Here is an 18,827-nt window from a genome sequence, read left to right on the forward strand (position 1 = left end):
ATTGTAAAGCATGTTGCATATCTTTTCTGACCATTACAATTCAGTCTAAATAATAGAGATATTTATATTCATTCACATAACCTGAAAGCATTGATGCTTTAACAAATGACAACATTGAGGTAGAAAAAGGAACATTTGCAATGTTCATCTTCAATATCTATATGCTTCCTTTTGGTGACATTATCCACAGCCATGGGGTCAACGTCCACATGTATGCTGATGTGGACTCACCCTTGACTCAAGGACCACTGTTGTCCTGACAGAATGTGTGTCAGATATCAAGTCCTGGATAAGATCTAACTTTCTTCAGTTGAACATCAATAGGACCGAGGCCCTCCTGATTGGCTCGCATCAGTGTCTCCTCACCTCAGGTGCTGACAGTATCACCATCCATGGATGCACATTCCACCTTACTAAGCCAATCCGGAACCTTAGAATCTTGTTTGACCCTCAACTATCCTTTCTACCCCATATCCGTGCCATGACCCGTTCTGCCTTTCCCCACCTCCGCAACATAGCCCGGCTCCACCACTGTCTCACACCGTAGGCTGCCGAAACCCTCATACACGTATTCATTATATCCAGGCTTGACTATGCAAACTCCTTGCTTGTCAGCCTCCCCAACTCCTCCCTCCATAGGCTGCAGATTATCCAGAATTATGCAGCCTGTGTGCTCTCCTGCACCAGGCTCCGTGACCCTATCACCCCCATCTTCGCCCAACTCTGCTGGCTTCCCATCACATAGAGGATACAATTCAAGATCCTGGTCCTCACCTTCAAAGCCCTCCATTGTCTTCCTCCCCCCTCCCTCTGTGACCTCCTAACTCCCTACCATCCTGCCCGCTCCCTCCGCTCAGCGGGCTCCAGCCTGCTTCACGTCCCCGCCTCACTCGCCCCATCATTGGCGGGTAGGCCTTCTGCCACTCTGCCCCCATCCTCTGGAGCTCCATCCTGCAGTCCCTCGGCCTCATCCCCTCCCTTGTCTCAAGACCCTTCAAGACCCATCTCAAGACCCTCCTCTTCAACCGTACTTTCGATCATCCTGCTTCCCCCCCCGCCCTCCACCCTCTCCAGTCCCGACCCCCAGCTCGGGTCCAAAACACTGACTGTCCATACAAATGTAATTTTGTTGTTGTTGTTGCAAGCTAGAAGTCACTGTACTAACTGCTGAAAAAAACAGTCCAGAAGTGAAATGCCACGTGTTATTGTGACTGTTGGTTGCGATTAAGGTGGCTGTACTTTTGGACTGTTTTGTGGGGGAAATGCAGCAGCCAACTGAACACAGCAGTGTTCTTTAAACAGTCATGGATTGAGTGACCAAATTATTATAATTTTTAAAGGTTTTTTAAGGGATTATTACCCCTGGAAAAGCTATTAGCCAATCGACTATCAACCTGGTTCCTACTTACTGCTAGGTAAACAGAGACGTGTGGAGTAAGGAAACATTATCCGGGAATCAAACCCAGGTCATCTTGCTTGCGAGGCATTAAGCTACAGGACTCCACTTAGGGCAATACAGAATTATACAAAAATTAAAAGGTGTGCACCAAGCATTTAGCTGGTCAACAGAGAACAGGATAAGGGAGAAAGAAATAATAATAATAATAATAATCCTTGCATATGATATATCACCATATCACATTGTCGAGATATCTCAAAATGTTTCACAGAATATATTGTAAAGTGAATTGACTGTATTTTTGTGGGCAAACCGTGGCAGCCAATTGCGCACAGCAGTGTCCCACAAACAAATGTGCAGGGTGACCAAAGAGTTGTGATATCATTACAATGTCTAATAAATTTTAAAGAAATGACAATATTATTCTTTTCTTTTAGATAATAGGGTAGTTATCATGACTTCTTGGTCACCCAGTATAACATTAAGTAACAGCGAAAGAAAAAAATCCACAATATGTCTGTAGAAATCTAGTTAACACTGAAACTTTATTCACAAGCTTTGAACTGAAAGCAAAACCAATGCCTTCAAGTGTTAAGCTAGGGTCAAGGGGAAGTAACAGGGTATTAGATTGAAAAGATGACTGTCATAAGTAAAATCATCTCATTGCTAATATAAGGCATCATTGGGTCTTGCAGGTAAAATTTAAGGAACGGAGATTGCTTAAAATAAATTCTTCCATAGCAGCAATTTCAAATGGGAATCCTCAATATCTAACATTGGAAAGAGAGAAATTGGTCTGTCTTTCTTAAGGAATACACCTCTAGGCTATAAGTAGGCATTGTTGCATTGCATTGTCTCCATCTCGAGGAATGCCAGAGTTACAGTATGGTGAGTTTCCCAATGGGATGGGAATATCAATTTTCAACAACTCATAACATGAGCCTTGAATGTGCCTCATTACCACATGTAAACACCCTATGACGTCTGAAACCATTGCTTTGGTTAAACAGTGCTAATAAAACATCCTATTATTGCCTCCTTAAGAAAAACTTTTCTTACAGGTCACTTTCAAAATTATATGAGGTTGACTGACAGAAGCAGGCCATTCATAGCTTCAAAAATATGCATACCACTGCTCAACAGATCACATTTATTGTGCGTCAAGATGTTGTTTTGTGATAGAGATGTCACAGCAAATTATGTACTCAACGTTAATTAGGAATAGTAGAATCTCACCAGAGGTCAGGGATGTGTTTCTATTTTAAGTACAGTAAAGAACAATACCCTACATTTCTATAGTGCACTTCACATAGAATTGCGCCTCAGAGCGCTACACAGTGGCAGGGTGGGACGCCAAGCAAGCAAGAAGGGAGAGGTGAAGGTGACCATATGCGCAGTTGAAAGGGTAAGTCTTAATGTGAGATTTAAAGATGGATAAAGAGAGGCGAGGAGTTCCTGAGATTAAGGGTAAGTGTCTGAAGGCCAGGCCACTGAGAGTAACATGGAGGGATTGGGTTTGTGCAGCAGGCCAGTGTAAACTAAATGAATTCCAGTGTGGGAAATGCTGCTCATATCCATTGCAGAAAAAGTACACGGTTTAGAATGATCATTGTTGATAACCGCTCCGGGACACTATCCTGCGTGAAGGGCGCTATATAAATGTAAGAAGTTGTTGTTGATGTCCGCATCCAAAACATCCAAAGAAGCGAATCCATTGTCATCATAGCCTACCTGCAAACTCAAATGCAACATCTGTTTAAGGATTTTTTCTTTGGTCAGCCGGGTATTTGAAACGCATCTCCATGCTTATCCAAACCAGATTGAGAATTCCACAAATATATGCCATCTACCTTCCTGTGTCTGGAATGCAATATTCACTTTCTCCCAGGAGAGATGTATCTTGCTTACCTAATTCTGCAAAGTTTAGGCACAGGCTGGCAAGAGTCAAGGCTTCGGAAATCTAGAATGTGCATTGGAGGACTGCTGGAGGTTAAACAGCATAGCTTGACATTGAGAGCAAACTTCCCACTGCTTTTCCAGGAAGGATTATCCTACCTGTTAGGGCTTGTCTGCAAGGTTAATAGAAAAATCCCTGTTCAAAGTAACCAGTCTGCCCCTCCAAGTCCTGCCGAAGAACCAGACTGGCTAGTCTTTCATCAGCAGTGCCATGGAATACAGCTGACCCACATGGCCAAGAAGCCAGACTACTGAGAATGCCAGTATTGACTGAATTCTGACATTCTGTTACCACACACACTATCTCGGAACCAGCTCAACTGCAAGAAGACCCTACTTATCTCTCCCCCTCAAATGTCACAATATCATTGCAGGAAACATTCTGTTTAAGGAACAAAAGCCAAACCAAACCATGCCAACTTGGTGATTAATTTTCATCAACCCAAGAGACAGAGAGAAAGAAATATGAACTAACTTAAGTGCAGATTTATCACAAAACTAAATGACATTCCATGGCCATTGTCCTAACAAGATATCAAACATCAGATTTGCTGAAATATCAATTTTGCACATGGATTCACTTGACTGCTTCCAGTTCTCTTCAGAGTATATTATTTAATTTTCTTGTCATTAGAAAATTGAATTGATTATTCTGGAGGGAGCAGTTTTTCAGTTTTTTTTTGCCAATGTTATACAGGACTACAGGACAATTTTCGCAGCATACTTAAAGAGAACGAAACACATTATACCAATATGTTCAGCGGCAAGAAAGAAGCTTTCCTACTCGAGCTTTTTTTGTAGTAAATTTGTGAATTATTCGTTGTTTTAAACAACAAACCAAATTGATTTGTATGAATAAAAATAGAATGTTAAACAACAACAACTTGCATTTATATAGTGCCCTTCACATGGGGAAGCATCCCAGAGTGCTTGACAGTGATGGATTCTGACCTCAAGCCAGTAGGAGAGGGAGGGTGGAGGTGACCGTAAGCATGATCAAAAAGGAAGGTCTTTAGGCTGGTTTTGAAAGTGAGGAGGAAGGGGGCAAGCTTGAGGGAGAGAGTTTCAGAGTTTCGGAGCATAGTGGCTGAAAGCATGGTCACCGATGGTGGAGTGGAGGGGACAAGGGTGAAACAGGAGGCTGGAGCCAGCCTAGCAGAGGCAGCGGGTGGGGGAGTGGGGTGTAAGCAGATCGGATAGGTAGGGAGGTGCGAGGGCATGATGGGATTTGAAAACGAGTGAGAGGATCTTGAAATCAATCAGTTTAGGAATTGGGAGCCAGTGGAGCCTGGAAAGGGCTTGTGTGAAGGGGGTACAGAGTTTTGTGCTTATGAGTATCTGGGTGGTGGAGTTTGGGATTTTGTGTATGGTGGAGCTGGGGAGACCATCTTATCTATTTGGTAAGAGTAATGCAATAAGGTGTCAGCCTGACTAAATTAGAAGCACTCTTGGCGCTGAGTTAGAAGGTTGCAGAATTCAGGCTTATGAGTCTAGGCTGACATTGCAGTGCTGGGGTAGTGTTATATTGTTGGAGGTGACGTTCTTCAGATGACACATTAAAAAAGGTCACGTCTGCCTGTTTAGGTGCACGATAAAGTCCTCATGGCACTTTTCAATAAGAGAATTATTATTATTATTATGATGATGATTATTATTATAATGTGATGTCTATCTTGCACCAGGACTCTGACCTGCTGTGTAGATATTAAATACAAATTCTGTAACTCAGACAATGTTACATTTGTTTTGTTACCTAACTATACCTCAGGAGAGGTAATTAACTGATACAAATAAAAGATGTTATACTTGAAAGGGCATCTACCATGTCATGTTTTCGTGCCCATCCAGGGAAATGATTTAAACCTCATATGAAATCTGAAAGTAAAATGTAAATACAGCTAAAGTTAATCGTAAGCGAAGAAGTTTTACTTTATGGTTGGAATTCTAAACTCCTAGCACACGTAAGTGGGACTACATTAAACAGCAGTAGAGACTTCTGCAAAAATCTCCATTGCAATACAGTGAAAGACCATGGCAGATTCTCAATGTGCAACACTCAGGTCACCCAGCTCCGCACTGTACAATTCAGCACCTCAGGAGCATGCATTGTACACACTATCTTCTCATGATAATAACAGGAAGTGCTAATCAATGTGACAGCAATTAAGTAAAACATTTTAAGTGAAAGACTGTAGTATCATAAGTTAAAATTTAAAAGCACCTACAAATAGACATCTTACCTTAGCTGAAATGTGGAACCTGGTTTGGTGATATCAAATGCTTTTAATAAGTTAATAACAAGGTTAATCCATTACTTTTACCCAATCTGCATAAACTATAATAAAACAGTTTATGGAGTTATATTCAACTGGGTGCTGGAAACAAACCTATGGGGATTTGATCAGTTTGAACACATTAGGTTTCGACAAAGCTTTGCTTCAGAAGTTAACTTCAAACCTAAATTCATGAAAATAGCAACCATTACATAAAGTGGAAGCCATAAAGGGGGGCTGAAGCTTTATTTGTATCTCTAGAACTTTGGTTTGATTGCAGTAGAATTCTAATAGGATAGAAATCTTTGGAAAGTTGTGTTGGTTTTAATTTTCGTGAGGTTTTTGTTTTCCCAGGTTGAACAGCTCTTGATTAATTTCTAGTTCATAATGGGAAACATTTGCCCAAGTTCCCTACCCCTGCATCTACCTCCCCTTCAAGTAAAGCATTTGTTAGACACTCTCTTACATGAAAAGTGCTATATACATATACATTGTTGTCCAGAATTTAGCAAATTGTTGAATACAATATTGACCTTGAAGTAGGTTTTCTCTAAGTTATTGAAAGCATTTGTATCACCAAACCAGATACCCATTTCTCCATAAAGTGATCTGTCTATGCAAACTTGTTCCCTTAAGGTAGTGAACAACCCATTGGAAACCCAAAACATTGGCATCCTATCTGGCTGTAGATGATAGATGGGATATGTCTCAGCTTTTATTGCTGTGTACCAAATAAAACACGGTCTTGCCAGTGTGCATAACTGCTGATTAGTGCATGTTGGAAAGAATGACAGTCTGTGAGTTTCCAATGCTTATCAGTTGATTTGTAAGTGATGTCAGATCAGCAGTTTACAGCTGAGAACGAGATCAGCACTTTCTGGTTGAGAAGTCTCATGATAGGAGAAAAGGATACTGAAACTCAATACCTACTATAGGCTTGGCAACTCTTTGCTATTTGTTTTTATAATATTTAGCTGAGTGAGTGATTCCACCTTTGTTTCCTTCCTTTGAGGCCTAAGGGGTGATTCTTTGAAAGTCAGGAAAATCTACGGATCTTTTTGGGTATCAAACCTTTTATTTTAAACTGATCTGATAACATAGGGGTCTTGGCATTTTAATCTTGTAACGGGATTTCTAATTGCAAATTTCTACTCCCAAGTTCCGTAGATTTATTGACCTTCAGGGATTCCTTATCATAGAATCATAGAATTATACAGCACAGAAGGAGGCCATTCGGTCGATCGTGTCAGTGCCGGCTCTTTGAAAAAGCTATCCAAACCAATCCCACTCCCACGCTTTCTCCCCATAGCCCTGTAAACCTGTCCTCACCAAATAATTATCTATTTCTCTCTTAAAAGTTGTTATCGAATTTTTAAAAATTTTTTTATTGAGACCTTACATTGCAGTTTAACTTAAAAAAAATCAGGAGTAGTGAATAAAAAAGTTTTGTAGAGGGTGACATGACGAAGGACCAATGATTAACCCAACTGAAGCTCCATTTCAGCTACACCCACTGCTCAGCAAGCACTGGCCTGCTATGTCAAGCTTTGCCATTTTGCTCCCACTCTGAACCACCAATCATGCTCCTCAGGTGCCCAACATAAAGCACTTTGAAACACCCTCCCAATGTGGAAAGGTGCTCTAAAGACAGAAACTACTCAGTAGAAATCTAAAATTCATATAATATATTTTTTTATTTCCAACCACTTCAATTCCTGGTTTTCATTAAAGATCCCAGGCTTTAACAGCAGAATAATAATAATAATAATCCTTGCATTTGATATAGCGCTTTTCACGTCGGGAGGACGTCCCAAAGCGCTTCACAGAACACACTGTAAAGTGAATTGACTGTATATTTGTGGGCGAACGCGGCAGCCAATTGCGCACAGCAATGTCCCACAAACAGTCGTAGATTGAAAATGATCAATTTATTATTGATTTTGGTTTTGGAGGGATTATTATTAGGCGTGTGGAGTAAGGAAACTTGCCCAAGGTTTCGCCCTGCCTGGAATTGAACTCAGGTCTCTCACTTGCAAAGCGAGTGCTCTAACCACTGAGCTACAGGAGACCTCTAGCTGATAGAGTTTGGAAACATTAGTTCAAATCTCTCCAAAACTCTCTCCCAAGGTGTGCTTGTCAAACAGATATTCATCCATGCCATTCCCAGGGGTTCCCAGATATTTCAGGCTAGTGATGTAATCCCTAAGTTTCTTGATGAGCTTCACTGCATCATCCAAATAATGGGTCTCCAGAAAGTCACACAAATGAGGGTCAGCTCTTTCTACGGCCAGTTTATGTAGATCCAAAAGACTCTGGTTAACATTCTTCTCCAACTGTAAAACTTATTGTATTGCAGCTAAACTATTGCTCCACTCATCCTGCTCAGGTTTCTGGATGTCTTTCAGGAGGATGCATCCTCCATGTCGATTCTGGAATCTCATCAGTTTCTCAGCATTCCTCTTGTGGTTGCTTCTTGAAGAACTCTACAATGTGGGACGGGGCAACATAATCCCGTTCAAATTAATAGGCCATGGAAAGGTAAAGATAGGAGGAATAAAGCTCCAAGTTGATCTGCTTGTTGACAGCAGCCTCATAGTCTGTGTAGTAATTCTGACTCACTTGGGAGACCATCTTGAGTTCTATTTTGACCAAGAAACTAAATTCCCTCCAAAGAACCAACATGTATATTTATATTACTTATGTTGTATATTTTTGGACTGGAGCATTAAAAATCAGAATAGTGTTTGGAAAACATCACTGACAATCAATTTGTGAAACGAATGGCCTTGTCTTGGTTTGAAATGTAGAATCAGACAATATGTACAGAAGACTACACTTTATATGCATGAAAATGAGATTAAAGGATGCCATTTTTCAGCAAACTCACTCAGCCATAATCATAATTATTCCTGCAAGGTACACTCACACAGACTGCTTGGCATGCTATGCTGACCCTCCATTGTAGGTTCCGCAATCCTGTGCAGAAATCCTGTATAGATAGAGATACTGTCTATTAAGTTGAGGTCCAGTTTGCACATTTAGTGGTCCTTTACGGTCCTATTAATGTATTTGAAAGGAAAAGCGATTTTCTCCCAGTATACTTGGCCAAGAATCACAGACCTTGCAGACCTCTAAAATCTCCCTTCCAAGATGTCTCTTTTCAAAGCGGAAGTACCCTAACTGGTCAAAACTTTGATCATGGCTTATTCCTCCAACACTGGGAAGTATCCTCATTTCTCCCTGGGAAAAGCAGTTATTTAATATGTTTACTATCTTCCATACATTGTCCTTTTGAGTCCTTTAGGTTTTAATATCTTTTCTGACTACCATCTTAACTGTTATAATATTGAAAGAATGTTTTAGCGATATGTCGCTTTCATTGATCTCTTGGCTCTCCTAATCTCTATTATTTACCACTTTCTGAAGGGTCTTATATTTAACCAAAGACATTCTCTCCTTTCACCCTAGAAGCTATATTGGGTATTTAAAGAAAAATTGTGGCACTCAATTCAAAACTGTTTGTGGGGCACTGCTATGCGCAATTGGCTGCTGTGTTTCGCCCATACTTGACAATAATTGACTATATGGGATATTTCAACATTAAATGTGTTGTATTAAATGCAAGAATTATTATCATAATCGTTATTATTGTGATATTTCGAGTTAAAGGACTTTGTGAGTTGAGGGGTTACATAGCTGCTGTTTTATAGCAAGCTAGAATTTTAAATTATTCCAAATATTGCATGTGCATATCCCATCTTCCATTTGGTAATATTGTACAGTCGTGTTATTAATTGTTACCTCTCGAAATTCTCAAGTGACCAATAATGATTTCTGATTGTAGCTTTTCTACCAGTTAGGGCAAGCATCTATCAATGCTACCAATGCTGCATCTGACTGCAAATGTTAATTCTACAAAATGTAATATATGATTGACCCCCCCCTCAGCATGTCATTGCTGCTTCCTGGGCCCTGCATAATCATAGAGGATTTGTTATATATCTTTGATACGTACAGAATAATTTCTGATGCCATGGTAACTAAAATATAGAGATAGGTTAACTGCTTTCATATTAACTATTTTTTGGAGTCTCGTTCCAGCATTGGCAGTATTATACGATAGATGAATGTAGTTAAGAATTCGATCTTCTTTGTTTCAGGAATAAACTGAAATGAAAATGCCATTTACATTACAGCATATGAACTGCTGCACCAATATAAAAGCCAGTGTATGATAGTGTTCCATCCTTTTTCTCTCCTAACTTGTCCTGTATAGATATTTATCCACAGCAACATCGTGTTATAAACAACATTTTTTAATGTCAACTTGGATGCAGTAAATGTAGTTTTGCCTTTTTAGAGAAATATTCAAGGTAACAGATCAATTCTGACTAGTCTCTTGATTCAGTGATTCGAGGAACAGCATCTCAAGCAATTGAAAAACAAAATCTAAACATGTGTGAGGCTATCAGTCACAGCAATCAGCAATATTAACACCATCACAAGAGTCATAAAATATTCCATCTTGGCAGTTCAAAGTGGGAATTTAAGCAAGTGTGAACAGTAAGTGGGTAGAATAGAATATGGGAAGTATTTTATAGACTTCTTGACCATCATAGAGCAATTCAAAAACCTTCAATGGAGATCTGAGAGAATATTTAAACTCCAGTAGGACACATTTCCAGAAACCAGTTTCCCATTGAAATGGCAATCATTTTTCCGATTATAATAATAATCCCTACATTTGGCCGAGCAGCTTTTACGTTGAGCAGACATCGTAATATGCTTCACAGGATTTACTGCAGTGTATTTGTTAGCAAATGCAGCAGCAAGGACACTGGGAGAAACCTCCTTCTCTTATCAAATGGTGCTTTGGGACTTTGCCAATCACAATCTTCATGGCCACTGTTTATCAATGAATAATACAGTATCATTTATTATATCCTTTTTATTCATTATCACACTCCTGTACATTAGGTATCTTTCCTGTTAAAAAAGCTGTCCTTCTATTCAGCACCAAAGTAATAATACCATTGCAAAGCTGGTGATCTAACATTAATTGGGATACTGCTGTGGCACACTGCTGTGCGCAATTGGCTGCCGTGTTTCTCCCATAAAATACAGTCAATTCACTTAGTATATTCTGTGAAGTGCTTTGAGACATCTCGAAGATGTGATAGGCGCTATATCAAATGCAAGGATTATTATTATCACTTTGCAAGGTCTCATGCTAGCTCCCTGACAATTGACAAACTGAAATCCTACACTTTTTTTAATGGTTGCCAAATATTTAACATGTCACCCAACCTCATGTTGCTAAATGCACTTGCACTTTCATAAGATGTATGGAATCCTGCCTGAAAATTATAGTAGTGGCATAATAATGTTTCCATGACTAGGGTGGCAACATTTTGTATTTTCTGCTTTAAAAAAATCAAATTTTTCATTGCACCTTTTAAAGGATGACATAAGCTTAATACAAAAGTACGCAGTACGTGTGCCATTATACATGAGTTCAGTATATATTACATTTCAGAGATGTTAATTTTAAAATGCATTACCCTCTAGAAAGATAATGGTTTGTTTAAGGCATATTAGACAGGAATATGACTTGAAGGCAATCCTTTCACCAGGCTTCCTGATATTTCTTATTTTCAATATATACAAATTTGCATAATATAAATATACTTAATGTAATAAAAGTTCATTTATATATACTTGAAACTGTGCTGCTGACATATCGTTGCTGTCCATTGTGTTGTGGATTTTGTTTTACAATATCAGGGTATGACTGCTACAAAAATGGAAGACTTATTTTGATTTCATATTTTAGAGTACCTATTTCAGCATGTGTATGCAGGGAAACAAACAATAAGGAGGAGAGATTCTAAAAGCAGTGACTGGTTACATTTATAAAACTTCTAAATTATTATGAGATGAGCGGGAAAAGTGGAGGGATTGAGGAGTTGAGTTCTAGAACTTCGGGGCATAGTGGCTGAAAGCATGGCCACTGATGGTGGAACGGAGGAGGCGAGGGATGAACAGGAATCCAGAGCCGGCCGAGCAGAGGCAGCGGGTGGAATGGGGATAAGTAAATCGGGATAGGTAGGGAGGTGCGAGGGCATGAAGGGATTTTAAAACAAGATCATATTACTGTATCATATTTAAAGAGAACTCATTGAAACATACAGAGTTCTGTAGCTCAGTGGTGAGAGCACTCACCTCATAAGCGAAAGACCTGGGTTCGATTCCCGGCATGTGCGCAAATGCCAGGATGGTGGAAGGTGAACTGGATTGATCTTGGTCTTCTTTTGCCTAGCAAATTCTTATGTTTTTGTGTTACTTTGGAGAAAACCATTGAGTGATTATATTAGTGAAGCCTTAAAGATTCTAAAAGTTATAGACAAGATATACTTCAATAACTTATTTGATGTGGCAATGATAATGGATAGAATGGCCTCTTCTTTTCTGCAAATCTTCTGTCATTCTAAGATTAAGTGTTCCAAAACAAGGGGTAATGGTCTAAAACAAAAGAGTAAATAGATTTAATAACTTTATGCAAAGCACGGTTAACATGTGCAACCGTTTGCTTAGGTCATGGTGGTGCGGAGTAGCCTTGACAGATTGAAAAAGATTACTGACAGTGAAGAGGATTGGGGGTTTATGTGACAGAAGGAGATAGACTGTGATGGTCTATTCCTGTCTTACACATTTTTATGTACCAAGTTCCTTAACAGTGTCAACTGGCATTTTTGTGAATTATTTTAAAAAGGTTTTGTTGATGACTTTGCTTGAATTGGAGGAAAGTAAAATTAACAAATGGATTAATGTAGAATTAGCAAAGTAATTAATGAATAGTTCTCCATTCCTTTTTATCTAATTCAGGATGTTCATTTGCAATACTAAATGGAAGGACTCTTTTGTATAGAAGACAGAGAATGCTAGCTGATGCAATGAGTACAAATGGACCATAATAATATGGATATTGAAGTTTAATAAACACATTTTGAAACAGTTAATGTTGTAGTCTTACATTTCATTTTTAATGACTAAATTTCAGCAGAGGCATAGCTTCTGCCGCAGAAGGCATTAAAAATTTAAAAATAGTATTAATCATTTGCTCTTCTAGGCCAAAATTCAAATTGGCTTAAAAACTGAATGAATATATTGTCTTAGCTTCAGGCTTCATGACCATTTTGCTATCTAAGGTTAAATATTACATTTTCTCTTGGTGGGTAACATCTAATCACAGATTGCATGTATATTTTACTTCAGGTTTGTTGCAAATTTTGCAATTGTGGATACTTTTGAAAAGTGTTTTTTTTATCTCAATCATAGTTTTGTGACAAATGATAAGATAGACACTGAGTGAGTACAGTATTTCTGTCTCTGTGAATGTTCATGATCCTGCTTGGCAAAAGAAGACATTAAAATTTCCTATTAAGAATTGTACACAGATAATAATGAGATTAGGCTGAACTCTACTCCTGTAGACATTAAATATTAAGAGGTATATATAGCGCAAGGAACATGTTATAACACTGGAATTCTGGAGATGAGCCTCCATTTCACCTCATTGGTTAAGGATGCTCTGCATAACATTGATTCTATCATGGTCTTAAACAGTGTTGTATTGTATCAGAAATGTAGCTTCCCTTTTTTCTAGGAATCGGGATTTTCACATATTATTAGAAGAGATTTCATGTTTTGTAAGTATCAAAGTAAATTCATAAGAAACACTCTTTGAATTGTATCGATTGACAAATGTTCTCTGTAAATATATTCAATTTGGGAATCATTTTCTATTGATTATGTATCTTGATTATTTTAAGTGGGAAAAATAAATTGATTTGATAATTATTATGACAAATTGATACAAGGCAACTAAATGTTTTTTAATAAACATATTCACTGTTATGCATTGTAGACATGATTTTTATCAACTGTGGAACGGATTTCTGAAGGAGATATGATTTCTTAGCCAACAATGAATTCACAAGCAAATCAGTAAAATTGGTGTCGATAAGTTCAAACCACAACAGATGCTGGTGTGATGGTATCGAATATGTTTATCAAGAAAGAGAAAGCCAAGGTCTGAGAACAAGCGGGCACAGATTCAGGTTGTGAAGGGTAAGTTTAACACAGAAATCACAATGTACGTATGGGGAGAAATTCCATTGGGGTCTAGATTTACTCTATGTATATAGCATTTTAAAAACTTCAGAGTTTCAAAATTCTTAAACACAGTTTTAATTTTGTATCTAGCTTTCTAGAATTCATTTTAAGTGCAGAAATTCAGCTGCAACATGAAGGGAAAAATTCAACGATTTGCTAAATTCTGGATTCTCTAAACTGCTACATGTATAGAGTTATTTTGTAGCTGTTATGTTGAACATAATCAACAACTAAAGTGGGTTACCACAGAGTGTAGCTGAGACTAGGGTTCTGGACTCATTCAAGAAACAGTTTGATGCTGGAATGGGAATATGGAAGCATTGGTATTCTGAAATGATGAGATCAAATAGAGGTGAGGGACTTTGTACACTAAACCTTTCTTATGATCATATGGTATCTTTCTTTATGTCATTTTGTGAAATTTTAAGTATTTTGTGAAAATTGAGCTACAAATGATGCTATATTAATTGTAAACAAACTGAAAAAGGACAATTGTTATCATATTTGTCTGATGATCAATTAAAGAAATTAAAGCCAGTCAGGAACAATCCCTGGCTGTCCAGCATCTTGGGATATCCTCCCGATGTGAACAGTGCTACACAAATGTAATTTGTTGTTGTTGTATCTATGCCCCTTCTTCACTGGTTGAATACCACCTGGCTCTGCATGTTGGATATCATACCAGATAGCATGTTTCTTGACAGGTTTTCTATGACTGAATACTTGTGATCATCAGGAACATCCTCACCTTCTATCATCATATTTTTGATTATCTTTTCCTCACTGGTGTCACTTATGGCCATCTGCTTCTTGCTTGAAAACTGATTTAATTATATATTACTGCTGAGCTTGTGAAGGATGTGCTATGTCATTTCTCACACTGAAGAATTTAGGGCAAAAGAAGGAGCAAGCGGAGTCACAAGCAGAATGTTAAGTCAAATGTGCCTAGTGCAAAAAATATGTTCAGATAACGGGCACATTCCTTTAACTGATCATTAGACAAATGTGATATCTGCCTTAAATTGCCTTTTACAACTCTAGACATATGTCACCTTGTTCTACTGCCATTATATAACCTAAAATATTGATCTAGGTTTATTTTTTCAATGGCATTTACATTTTCCCGAGCAGGACAGCTTTGCTGTGTCCCACTGAACCCCATTCCAATGGTACATGGCATTGAGCTTCAGACCCAATCATTGTCAGGTGTCAGAGGTTTCGTGACTCACACCCATGGAGCAATCAATAAATAAATACATTGACTGGTCACATCTTTCAACTAACACATTGCAAGGTTGTGACTTTCAACCCATTTTTACTAATAAGACATAAATAGCTAGTTGTCAGTTCACAGAACAATCAACACACAAGTGAAAGATGCATTAATAGGTCTAATGCTTTGGATGATTATCTTTGCAGAGTGGATTTAGTATCTTTTGTGGTTATGATTTTATTAAGAAAACATGATCAGCGGTACTATTAGAATGGGAACATATTTCCATCAAAATAGCAATTTCTCTAAGAAACACCATTGTGATTATGAAGACACAATCAATTTACACAATTACACACATGATCGAGCACAAAGCAAACAATTTCAATGAAATGACAACTTTAATTATCAGCATATGTACCAGTGGATTTTCACAGAAATATATTTCCCGAATAATGAATGTTACGGGCATTACTTGGAACAAATATTAACCATACTATCCCACAATTTGGTGCATTTAAAAGAAAAGTGATTTAAAAAAAAGTAAGCAGCCTTTGAACTGATTAGAAGTATAATCATTGTTAAAAAATGTCAATCATGGAATGTATGGAGAGTTCACGCCTGTGAAATAATACATTTTAACATGTACAAACATGTTCTTCAGTTCGTGCTGTGTTACTTTTAACTAAAAATTCCACCACTTATCACACCAGAGGTTATATCTGTAAAATAATACAAATTGTTCTCACCTTCAAAAGCATGAAAAAGAAACAGCAAGGGTTCAGACTTCTACAAAGCAAGCCCTTGTATATGCTAAATATGATCACACTGTTATTGCTGAAAGCTCCCAGAGGTAATGACTGGGTGAGACATATAATAGGAGTCTGGGAAAATATAATGGCTCATTTTAATGATTCCTTTTCATCGTAAACTTCAATGATCCACTGATACCTTAAGACAATTTGTAAGAAACAAAGTAGATGGAAGATTTACAGCATGATATCATTACAATGGGTATATGATGCAAACTGGAAAAACCATTAAGGCTCTCCATATTCTAAATTCATGGGCTCCTTAATGGTCTTATTAACGTGTTGAAATTTCAACTTACTGAGTGTATTCAGGATCTGCTGAAAGCAATAGATTGGAATCAGCTTTCAAGTATGTTAGTCAACATTGATGTTGTTTGGATTACAATAATAAATAACAATCCTTGCATTGAACATAGTGCCTTATCATGTCATTGAAATGTCTCAAATCAGTTCACAAGGTTGGCTGCAAGTGTAGGCATTGATGGGAGTCACAGCAGCCAATTTGCCTTTTTTAAAAAAAGGCCAATGGGATCTTGAGCTTTGTTTCCAGAGGAAGAGTAATAAAAGTGAGGATGTGGTGTTGAACTTATACCTTGGGTAGACCACATACAGAGTCTTCTGTTCAATTCTGGTCTCCGCAATGTAAGGAGGATATTGTAGCAGTCAAAAGAGTTTTACATGGATCTACGAGGAATGATACCAAGGCTAGCAGGTTACTCCTAACAGGATTAATTTGATAGATTAGACCTTTTTCACTAGCAAAGATACATTTAAGTGGGCACCAAATAGAAGTGTTTAAAATTATAAAAGGGTTGGACACTTTTATAGGTTGTTTCCAGTGTTTGGGGAGTCCATAACCAAGGGACACAAAAAGAAGATTATGACTAGGAAATCTGTAACAGAATTTAGGAGGATCTATCTCACACAGAAGTTAGTGAGATTTTGGAACTTGCTGCCTGAAACAATGGTTGAATCAGATACAGTAGATGCATTCAAGAGGAACCTAGACCTTCACATAAGGGAGAGGGGAATAAAAGGGTATGGGAGTGAGTAGAAGTCGGTGGAGATTTGTGTGAAGCATAAACACCAGCTGAGTGGGCTGAGTAGCCTGATTCTGTGCTATTCATTCTTTGTAATCTTCTTTGTAAATTTCAATCTCTTTCTCGCTCTCTCACACACACACATGCACATGCTAAATGGATGTATATATATTCTTTTTTCCTTTTTTAAAGTATTTATATTGATAATAATAATAATCCTTGCATTTGATATAGCGCTTTTCACGTCGGGAGGACGTCCCAAACCGCCTCACAGAACACACTGTAAAGTGAATTGACTCAGGCTGAGCCCCATGATCTTGGGTCCTGGGTATATAATCAGAAGACGATAATGACATAATTTAGCCTTGAATGATCAGTTAGCCAGATGCTTTGCTTGCAATTTATGGGACAATTGTCACAACCTGGTGAGGTGGAAAATCCCAGAAAATTAAACGTTATCTGCCTATGAGCAGGCCTTCAAACAAATGCATATTTTAATCTGCAAATTGAACAAGCTCATAAAAATAGAAGCATCACAAGTGGAATGATGGCAGAATGTGGACATTGGTTAAGAAGAATGGAATTGCATATGTCTACTGACTTTTTTGAAGAAAGTAAAAAAGAAAGAAGATAGAAAAATAGTCTAAATCATTAATAAAAATGTTATAAATTAATATAATATGCAATATATTGCTTCAGTTGAATACGTGCTTACTTAATAGGTCAAATAGCCTATTTTGGAGAATCACTCTTTGGTGGGCGTCTCAATCTTCTACTGGTGGAATTTTCAATGCTCTTTTAATAGAAAATCAGGCAACAAATGCTAGGTTGTTTCTATTCCCCTTCTCAAAATATTCAGAATTTGCTACTCATTTAGAGAATAATTCTGATTGTGTTCAGATGAAAATAATTATTATGATATGAAGATAAAATCTTATAGAAGGTTCCTTGAATTCATTGTTACATTCTTTATGATGGACAATGATATCAAGTTAGTCTTGATGCTCAACTTAATAATAACCCTTGCATTTGATGCAGTTTATATAATGCCGCAATGTCTTGCAGTTCTTTACTAGGGATTGCTATAAACTACAGTGACTGTATGTTTTGGTAAACTCAGGAGCCAGTTTTCTCACAGCATTGTTCCCATAAACAACCATGAGGATTGTCAACCGGAAACTGGTAGAAATTCCTTTCTATCTACAAACAAAATCATGGGATCTTCAATTTCTGTCGGAACAAATGGATGGGTCCCACGTTTTTAACATCTCATCCAAGGGATGGCTGCTTTTACAATGCAGCATTCCCCCACTATTTGAACTGCAGTCTCAGTCTCAAAGGATCAACGTACGGCTTGAACTGAAACCTGGAGACCCAGAAATGAGAATGCTACTAAGTAGCCAGGATACACATAAGCAATTGATAGTTAAAGCACAAGATATAAATATAAAAGCCTTTTCAGTACACTGAGCTGGGTTAGATTCATCTAACCTGGTCTGACCAAAGATGATCTTGTTCAGTGTTACATAACCTTATTATTTGTAGACCAGTTGATTTGACACTGCAAGGTTACATGTATATCCACAGAGCATTATGTTTTGAAGACATTGAAGAACCTGTGATGATTGATGGGTTTTACTCCTACTATTGATTTGGAATTGATTACATTTTTAGCAGTTGGAAAATAAATGTATGATTATTTGAAGATGCTGAAGATGTTGGAAATAGCAGCCACATGGGGTGGCTGAATATTGATTCATTTGTTTTTCTTAAAGGTGTGAATGCTGATTGACGAGTCCCTGGTGAAGCAAATAAATTGATGGAATAGTACATAGTCTAATGACCTTGTTATTAGATCCTGTCTGATAAGACAACATGTAATACTTTTGACACATTGCTATGTAAGTGTTTATGAAATGCTTAGGTGTGAGTTGAGAGAGCTGTTACTGTAATATAGAG

At 37.9% G+C, this 18,827-nt stretch overlaps 1 pseudogene; it reads right to left on the reverse strand.

Annotated features, from left to right (window-relative positions):
* Positions 1 to 7,727: 7,727 nt before the first annotated feature.
* Positions 7,728 to 8,271, reverse strand: LOC103177076 (annotated as a pseudogene).
* Positions 8,272 to 18,827: the final 10,556 nt, after the last annotated feature.

The sequence above is a fragment of the Callorhinchus milii genome, unplaced genomic scaffold (genome assembly GCF_018977255.1).
Source record: "Callorhinchus milii isolate IMCB2004 unplaced genomic scaffold, IMCB_Cmil_1.0 Scaffold5, whole genome shotgun sequence".
Classification (NCBI taxonomy): Eukaryota; Metazoa; Chordata; class Chondrichthyes; order Chimaeriformes; family Callorhinchidae; genus Callorhinchus; species Callorhinchus milii.